This window comes from Marmota marmota, unplaced genomic scaffold (assembly GCF_001458135.2).
Source record: "Marmota marmota marmota unplaced genomic scaffold, marMar, whole genome shotgun sequence".
Classification (NCBI taxonomy): domain Eukaryota; kingdom Metazoa; phylum Chordata; class Mammalia; order Rodentia; family Sciuridae; genus Marmota; species Marmota marmota.
The window spans coordinates 3,856,923-3,866,811 of record NW_026000082.1 but is presented as its reverse complement, the minus strand read 5'-3'; positions in this window follow the sequence as shown (position 1 = coordinate 3,866,811).

The window sequence follows — 9,889 nt, the reverse complement described above, 5'->3', positions numbered from 1 at the left end:
ATGGGAGTTCATAACCCACTTGAATCAAAGTGTGAAATATGATATGTCAAGAACTATGTAATGTTTTGAACAACCAACAATAAAAATTAAAAAAAAAAAAATCAGTTTGAGCTTTAGAGCATCTCTGGGGCTGGGCGTGGCTCTGGGACTGGGCGTGGCTCCAGGACTGGGCGTGGCTCAGGGGCAGAGCACTTCCAGCCAGAGCTAGGCCCTGGTTTCCATCCGCAGCAGTAGCAGCACCACAGTGAAACAAACCAAAACAACAACAAAAAAAAGCTTCTGTTGCTGGTCTCCCTTGAGATTAAAAGCAATCAAATCTGTAGGTGGGGGGAAGGGAAATCCATACTTTTCTTGATCCCCTGCGCTGACGTAGCTATAGTGTACAGAAGCTGAACTTTCATTAAAAGAAAATAGAGTCCCTGGCCCTTCATCCTGTAAAGATGGCGTCTTTATACCGTAAATCAATACCCTGCTGTTCGGTTCGCTCTGCGGCAGCATAGACCAAGACCATACAGCATGGAGGGATATGGGAGCATCTCTCCAAGCCATTCCTTCTTCCCAGGTGTCAATTTAATTGTTATTAGGCCAGATATGAAAAAACAAATCCAGCTATAAAGCCAAAATCACAATGGGATACCTGTGGGTGTGCTATAGACTGCTTACCATGTGCCAGGCACCGTACCAAGCACAGAAGGGCACTACCTTATTTTATCCTATTTGATAGTCATTGTCTCTAATCTCTATTTTGAGAGGAGAAGCCTGAGACTCAGAGAAGTTAAAATTGCTGACTTAAGCATGCTACAGGGACACTGCTACATCGATGTTCATAGCAGCACAATTCACAATAGCAAGACTGTGGAACCAACCTAGATGCCCTTCAATAGANATATGTAAATCAATGGATGTGTAACTGATGTGATTCTGCAATCTGTATATGGGGTAAAAATGGGAGTTCATAACCCACTTGAATCAAAATGTGAAATATGATATATCAAGAACTATGTAATGTTTTGAACAACCAACAATAAAAATTTAAAAAAAAATCGTATGCAACTCTCTTCTTCCTGAGAGGCACAATTGCAGTCCCCTCAACTGGCAATCCTGGATAAGGGTGATGATAGGACTCTGGGGCTTCTGCTGTTCTGAGGTTTTGATGGGGGGGGGATTCTCTCCTTGGCTTGGCAGCCTTTAAAATGTGTGGTGCAGAGTCAGATTGCTTTGTGAAAGTAACCTGCATGAGTTAGAACGATTGCCTGAGGCCTTTCTCATGCAACCAGCGATGCTTGCTGAGAAGTCCTCTCTGCCATCTAGCCAAGGGTGGCTGCCTGCCGTCCTCACACCCAGCCCATACCCAGGATTGGCTCATGGTGGGCTCTGCCTGAAGTCCCTGGGCTCCTCCTCAGTTTTCCAATTCTCTTCATTGTGATTCATTAGTTCATTCAACACATATTTATTCAGGGCCTACTGTCTATTAGGATTGGACATACCTTCATTCGTTGCTTTAACCCATTTATTGAGTACCTACTATCTACTAGAATTTTACATATATTCATTAGAACCTTCAACACATTTATTGAGTGCCTACTGTCTACTAGGATCTGTTCGGGGAGCTGAGAACTTGGCAGCCAAATAAAAGAACAAGAATGAAGTTCTAACCCAGAGCTTACATTTTAGTGCAACAATTAATCACTCATTACACCTGTCCCAGAGTGGAGCGTTGTGGATACCAAGGATGGAGGTGGTCATCCACCACCAGGTTTCAAACAGAGCTCTAGTGACACAGTGTCCCGTCAGAAACCACCTCTCTAGTGAATTAAACACAGACCTCTGGTTTCTGAATCACAGCAACCTGGTTAGGTGGGCACACAGACTGTCATGCCACTTTTGGCCAAGTTCAGAGCTGGTGGACTTCCATGTTTCTGCTCTTCCCTCTAAGGAGTCACCCTGATTTCACCAGCTTGACAGTTCAACCTGTTGATTTTTTGGCCCCATTTCATCATCACTTGCTGCTAGTGCCTTGGATGTGCTCCCCTGTACCCTAGCTGTGCTCCACTATGCCTCTGCTATGCTCCTCTATGCCTCCGCTGTGCCCCCCTGTACCCTGGCTGTGCTCCCCTGTGCCTCTGCTATGCTCTCTTGTGCCTCTGCTGTGCTCCCTGGAGTCCTGGTTGTACTCCCCTGAGCCCTGGTTGTACTACATCTGACTGTAAACCTGGCCAGGAAGCAGGTATGCTAAAGTGAAGACCTGGCTCTGAAGACTTGGATTTGTTTCTGGAAAACTCTAAACCACCAACTTAAAAAAAAAAAAAAAGGCACATATCAACTGTATTTTAATAGCAAGTAAATTATTTTTCAAGAATGTAGCTACTAGAGCACCACAATACCCAATACGTCTTGGCTCCTAACTCAATATTTTTAATTACTTGCCTTTATTGGTCAGACAAAATGTAGAGTCAAGTTTCAAGTAATACCTTTTATTGGACTAATGGTAGAATATTGACAGATAAGCTTTGGGGATACGGAAAACTCCCCTCAAGGTCAGGAAGGGATTGACTCTGAGGAAAGGATTTCTGTAGGCAGAGAAGCCTCTCTGTCAATATGGTACAGATTGTCCGATAAATGGTATTACTCAAAACAGTATCTGGGGTTCTGCTTTAACATTTAAAAAAAAATGAGGCTTGTGGGCTAAAGACGTCATTATATATAGAATGGAGCTTATGTAAGCCAGTCAAGTGCTTTTTCTAAACTTCCATTTCGTTATCTTAGAAATGAGGATAAGAGCCAGGTGCAGAGGCTCATTCCTCTGCACCTGGCAGAGGAATCCCAGCAACATGGGAGGCTGAAGCAGGAGGATCACAAGTTCGAGGCCAGCCTTGGCAACTTAGCAAGACCCTCAGCAACTTAGTGAGACCCTGTCTCAAAAAGAGAAAAAACAAATAAACAAACAAAAAAAAAAAAAAAAAAAACCAAAACTGGAGGTGTAACTCCCCCAGAGAAGAAAATCTATCCTGTTGACTTCATAGGGTTATTGTGTCCCATTAGCTAATGTTGGTGAAAACATTTTTATCATTGGAAAGTGTGATAAAATATGTGATATGATTATTATTGATCACTAATATATCTAAATTATTAATGATAATAAACCAAAGTGAATAGACAACGAAAAAGTGCTAGTACTAAAAATTACATGGTGGGAGGTTTTTTTTTAAATTTGTTTCAACGCCGATGATTTGTATTGCTAGTTCAAGTCGGCATGATACTCCTGCGTCCCTACTGTGGGCCAGGCACTGCAGTGACATAGTTCTCCATCAGCGTCCTTGTTCAGCAGCTGAGGCTGCTGACAAATAAAAGCAAACCGGACAGGGAAAGGCAGCCCTTGTCCCACACCATAGCGACAGGGCTCCTCCTTTATACCCTCTAGGCCTTGTCTTCCCAGGCTGTCGGGGTGAGCCATTCCATCAACAAAACCCTAATAATCTGATGCTGATTATAAAAAGAGCAAATCGATGCTGCTCGGAGCCCTTCATCAGTTCTCAACAAAAGCTCTGTGTTCTGCTCCAGAAAGAACCGTGGAATTCTGAAGAGGCTCTTCTTTCATTCTGGAACACTCAGGATAACAATTCCCTTGACTTCTTTTGTAATCAAATCCAAATAAATAAACCAGGACTTCCAAGGAGCTCTAGGAGTCTAGCCTTGCCTATGCAAACTGATATAAACACCTCATCCTTGAAAAAAATCCTTGCTATTAATCTTTTAAATAGCAGCCACTCAGAGCACTTTAGAGTATTTGCTTGAATCTTAATATTCTCCAGAGTAATAGAGGTTATAGTTTTGCTAAAAGATGTTATTTTTTTCCAGACTTTTTTAATTTTATTTTGAGACTAATGCTGATTTTTTTTTTTTTTTGGTACCAGGGCTTGAACTCAGGGACACTTGACCACTGAGCCACATCCCCAGCCCTATTTTGTATTTTATTTAGAGACAGGGTCTCACTGAGTTGCTTAGCACACCTCATCTTTGCTGAGGCTGTCTCTGAACTCACCATCCTCCTGCCTCAGCCTTTTGAGTTCTTGGGATTACAGAGATGCACCATCATGCTGGACTCCAAGGTGCTATTTTTAAAACAACTCATTGGACAAGAGCATTCTAACTACTAACTACTTCTTGAGAGTATTTCTCCTATAAGAGGCAGTAAGTTACAAGAGTGAGTATTCTAAGGAACTTCACATGCTCTTTGGAGATTTTTAAGAGCTCTATTTGAAATCCATGTCTATAGGGTACCATCTGAACTGAATTAACTGAGGATGTTAATGGAACAACTGGTTTCATAGATCCTTTTTGCTAAAAGAATACACAGACTCAAATATATTGATGTCTTTTTTAAAAAAGGCATTTTTATTAATTGTTGATGAAATTTTTTATTTTATTCATTTATTGGTATGTGGTGCTGAGAAAAAAAAAAAAAAAAACCCAGTGCCTCATACATGCTAGGCAAGCGCTTTACCACTGAGCCACAACCCCAGCCCATATATTGATGTCCTATTAAACTAATCCAAATTTGGCTGATTTTGCTCATTTCTTCAATAATTCATCCAACAGTTCTTTCCTGGATACCTGTGCATCAGCCGCTGTGCTAGACATTAGGTTAGTCAGTCTGCGAGGGACACACACAGAGGGTAGAGCCGGGAAGGGCGAGAGGAAAGGCTCCCCAGAAAAGATGAGGCTGAAGCAGAGTGGGAAATGCAAGAGTCGGCTGGAGAAACAAGGAGCTAGTGGTGAGGGAAATCCAGAGGAAATAGCATATACCAAGGCCCTGGGAAAAGAAGGCAAACCTCACGGTGTCTACTGCAGGATGCCCACTAACTTCCTCCATGAGCTGGTCTCAGTTTCCCAGGCTCCCTACCACCCAAGGGCTGCTGCATTGCGAATTTCTCTGCTTAGTGTCCTCAGTGGTGCCCCAGGTAATTTGGGTGCCTCAGCAAAGCCCTTCCCTGGGTGGAGGAGGGACGGCCCATGCACATCACACTTGAGGAAAGCAGATGTATTCTATTCCCCAAACACTCGACCTCTGGGAAACCCAGTCCTGAAGGACAGTGGGAATCATTTGTAAAGTTGAAATAATAGCCTTCAGCCTTAGTATCACAATCAATCCAAAATTTGCCCTCAGTGAGGAGCCATGTCCTTCTTATACAGAAGAGAACTGGGCTTCCTTTCTCATTTCTAATGTCACCGCAGGCTGTTGTCCAAGGAATTTCCATTCCTGGACAGCAAGTGCATTCAAATGAAAAAGGAAATGAAGGTAGGTGAAGGCAAAACTGGGAGCAGACACCAAACTTGAAATATCAAGAAATCAATAACTGTACACACAAAACTCAATAGCACTATTTTACATTCAGGCCATTTATTCCCTCAGGCTACTGTTTTGTTCCAGATGCCTTTTAAAAAGGAGTGATAACGAGGAGCAACTGGGTGCAGTGGTGGCACTGGGGTTGGTTTGTCCCAGGCAAAAGCAATGTGTGCCAAAGGTATTTTTGTGATGCACCTCTGAAAATAGGATTTTTTTTATTTTAAAAAATCCAAATGCAATGTTATAAAGATACAAACACAGCATTAAAGATAATAATATCTCTGGCCACATGGATGAATTGTGACCTATACACATGGTTTCCATTCTCAAAATTCACTATCAATTCAGACTACACGTAATTGGCCAGACTTCAGTAAATCAATATTAGTTTCAAGAATGCACAGTTTTCCGGGCATCCAAGGACTCAGATTCCTCGAGTTGTTTCAGACAGATGTGTAATTTGACAAGGTATTATTGTGATCTTATAAAACTAGGGGGTTTATTTTTGTATGTTGTTTCTGCTTTTCGTAAGAAAACCTATAAGACTATGACCCATGAAAAACCACAGCCCTGAATAATAATCTTCAAGAATTAAAAAAAAAATTGCATTGCTGAATAAACTCTCCTTTATGAGAAACGCCACAGGGCTACTTTTTGCAGATGAGAGAAATGCATTGGTATGATGTGTGCTTCTTCCCAACCACATGTTCTATGCCCCATTCGCACCCTGTAGCATAGGCCCTCCCCAAGCACATAAAGCAAGTCTTCCTCATGACCTCCTCTGGGATCTCTTCTGATTAGCTGCAGAGAGAAATTTTCCACTACTATTGTCGTTAATTATTTATTCATTCCAAAAATACTTGCTGAACACCTGCTGTGTGTCAGGCATTGTGATAGATGCTAGACTCACAATGGTAGGAAGGATGGACTGGCTTCGGCACGGACACCGTTTATAGTCCAGTACTTGGAGATACACGGAAAAGGATGGTTTCATGAGAGTAGGGGGGTATAGAGGATGTGTGGGGACTTATGGGAATGGACAGAGTGTACCTAAGTAGGGGCACTAATCCAATTTGAAGGGTCAAGAAACTTTCCTGGGCTGGGCATGGTGACCCACACCTGTAACTCCAGCAGCTTGGGAGGCTGAAGCAGGAGGATCTCAAGTTCAAAGACAGTCTCAGCAACTTAGCAAGGCCCGAAGCATCTCAGTGAGACCCTGTCTCTAAATAAAATAGAAAAAGGGATGGGGATGCGACTCAGTAGTTGAGTGCCCCTGCCTTAAATCCCCAGTACAAAAGAAATTCCTGGAAGGTAGGCTATTGTACTTGAGTGCTGAGCCAAGGGAAAAATAGAGATGTGGGTGCAAAGACCAAAAAAAAAATTTTTTTTAAAAACGGCTTTCAGAGGCTGTGTGGTTAATTTTATGTGTCAACTTGTTTAGGCTAAAGGATGCCCAGAGAGCTGGTAAAATATTATTTGATTGTGTTTGTGAGGGTATTTCCAGAAGAACAGATTACCATTTGGATCAGTAGACAGAGCCATGAAGATCCACCCTCACCAATGTGGACATGCATCATCCAATCTCTTGAGGCCCCATGGAGTCAATGCAGAAGAACAAATTCATTCTCTCTTCTTAAGCTGGAACATTCAGCTTCTCCTGCCCTTAATCATCAGCACTCCTGGTTCTTGGCCTTCAGAGTGGGACCAGGACTTACTCCACTGGCCTCCTGGCTCTGGAACCTTTAGGTTTGTTCAACTAGAGCTACACCAGCTCTCCTGGGTCTTCAGCTTGCAGATAGTGAGAGACCTTCCTGATCACAGGAGCCTATCCCTCATATCAAATCTCTATCTATCTATCTATCTATCTATCTATCTATCTCCCTGTTTCTCTCTGATTCTAGAGAATTCTGACAATGACCTAAAAAATAAAAAAAATTAAAAAAATGATTGAAAAAAAGCAAACTGACCTTAAGCTATTTATTTAGAACTAGTCTGGGAAAAGCCAATCTAAACATACATCAGGTAGAACAGTAGAAAACAAAAAGAAATCCAAAAACTGGGTTCAAGGCCAAAGATTTAATTCCTATAAGCTATGTGATCCAAGATGAATCATTTAGACTCTCTGGGGCGTGGTTGCTTTTTTCTCTTGACGTGAAAGTAAAATAGCAATGTACCTCTTGTGCCCTTCCTATAGAGTTGTTAGGCTCAAATGAATTAGTAGTTGTGAAAATACTTTTTAAACTATAAAGCATTACCAAAATGTTAGTTATTGTTATTAAAACAAAAGTAGAAGTGGGCTAGCAGACTTAATAGGATTTAGATACAAGAAAGAAAGAGATTATGAATATAAAGTGAAAGATAGTTCCCTTTCTTGCTAGGGTAATGACCAAAATTAATTTCTCAAAGCCTGGGAAATTTGCCAGAAATATAAGAAGGAGGTGGAAATTCTTATTTTTTTTTTTAAAAAAAGGAAGAAATGTAAAATGTGATTTTAAAAAAAAGGAAGAAGCAGTGCTTGGATAGAGGGAAGAACTGCTCCCTATTTAACATGTCAGAGAGGGAAAGCAACATGTCAAATGTACTATCAAGAAAGTTCTTAGGAGTGCTAATGACCATATAGAATTTTCAGCAGCTAAAACATTTAACTGAGTGCATAGATTTAAAAAAGGAAATGTAAGCCCACTGGTGTGAAAAATGAGGGTAAAAAGTGAAGCCGAGGTGAAACGGCTGTACAAAACTCAGACGATAAAATCATATATGGAAGTGGAGCAGAGAGACGGGAGAGGAAAAAAGAATTCCACAACAACACAGATACCCACTAGGAGCAACGAGTAGGCTGAGCCTGCCCTCCTGCACTCCAGGCTGGGAAGAGACAGGGCCCCAACCTGTCCCCGGGGGCTCAGTGGGCACCTGCACATCACTTAGGGCATTTTGGAAGCAAACAGAATGGAGAGTGATCATGGCCTTGAGACCTAACAACAGAGGGACTAAGATCCATCTGAAAGAGAGATCAAAGATATTGGAGTTGTTTGTGGCCCTTTGAAGCAAACAAGAAAATAATCACAGCTTGCAGCTAAGGCTGCAGGATCACAGATGAAGATGGCCGGGCTCTCCTGGGTCTGAGGATCACACTGCTGGGCTCCCCCTGGCCCCAAACATTGCTGAACGTCCTGGGCAGCTTCTACTGGAATAAAGGAGACACCGAAGGTGTCATTTAGGACAAAATTCAAAGGAGAGAGGCAGTGTATCAACAACTGTAGCTTCCTAGCATTACTTTAACTTCGTCATTGTCACCATCATCGACGTCATCATCATCATTAGGCTCTTCATCATAAAACATGACAATCATGTCCAGATAGGTGTCAGACATTCTTCTAGGTAGTTTATGCATATCGTACCGTTTAAAACTCCTCTGTAAATTATTCCTAGGCTACAAAGAACTTGTGGTTCAGAGTGGTTATGCACTTCATTCAGGGTCACATAGCATTTAAGCAACTGGGTGACTCTATTGCTCATGACCTTTCTCTCCCTTTTTCCCCCCCCAGCACTCGGGATTGAACAGAGGGCCTTGCACATGCTGGGTAAGTGCTCAACCACGGAGCTACACCCCAGCCCAGATCATGACCTTTCCATAGGAAACAGAAACAAAGTGTGGACTGTAGTAGACTGCAGTGGAATCATCAACCATGCCAGCAAAGAAAGGTAGGAGGGTGGGATGTCTCTCTGAATTAAGCAGATTTATAGGGAACTAAGCCATGGATTGTACTGAAGACCATCCACAGAAGCTATTTGTCTACAGACTGAAATGATGATGAATATCTGCGGAGATGCTCTCAGCAGGTGCTTGGGACTGGCCTGTGTCTAGGTCACAGGTCAAAGCAATTCTTCTTGCACCACTATAGGTAAGACACCAAAGACTAAAGTCACACAGGGTCAGTCTCAGCACCAGAGACAGCAGAACTGGTGGAGGAATGGGGCCCAAGGGACCTGGGGACCTTGTTCTGGGTACCATAGCTGAAAGCAAAAGGAATAGTAATTACCATTTATTGAGACTAAGAGTCAGGCACTGTGCTAAGTGCTTTGCATAGAATAAGAAGCCAGGCACAGTGGCACACACCTGGAATCCTAGGGACTCAGAAGGCCAAGGCAGAAAGATCACAAGTTCAAGACTAGCCTGAGCAACTTGTGAAGACATAAGTAAACTGGTGAGACCCTGTCCAAAATAAAAAATTTAAAAATTTAAAAGATGTAAGGATGTGGCTCACTGGTTAAATACCCCTGGGTTCAATCCCTGGTACCAAAAAAATAAAAAAAGAGTACAAAGCTGATAGGGCAGTAAGAATGTGTGACTAAGAACTGCGCCTGTGAACAGCAAGAGCCTCCGAATCCCCATTCAGGCTGAGTGCCCCACCTGGGTTACAGGTGTAAAGGAACAAGGCCAGGAGCCACATTGCCCATAGATTGCAGAGACAGGAAATTGTCACAATGCAAGAGAGCACCGGCTATGCCTTTAGCACTGTGTGAGCAGTCATCTCTGCAATC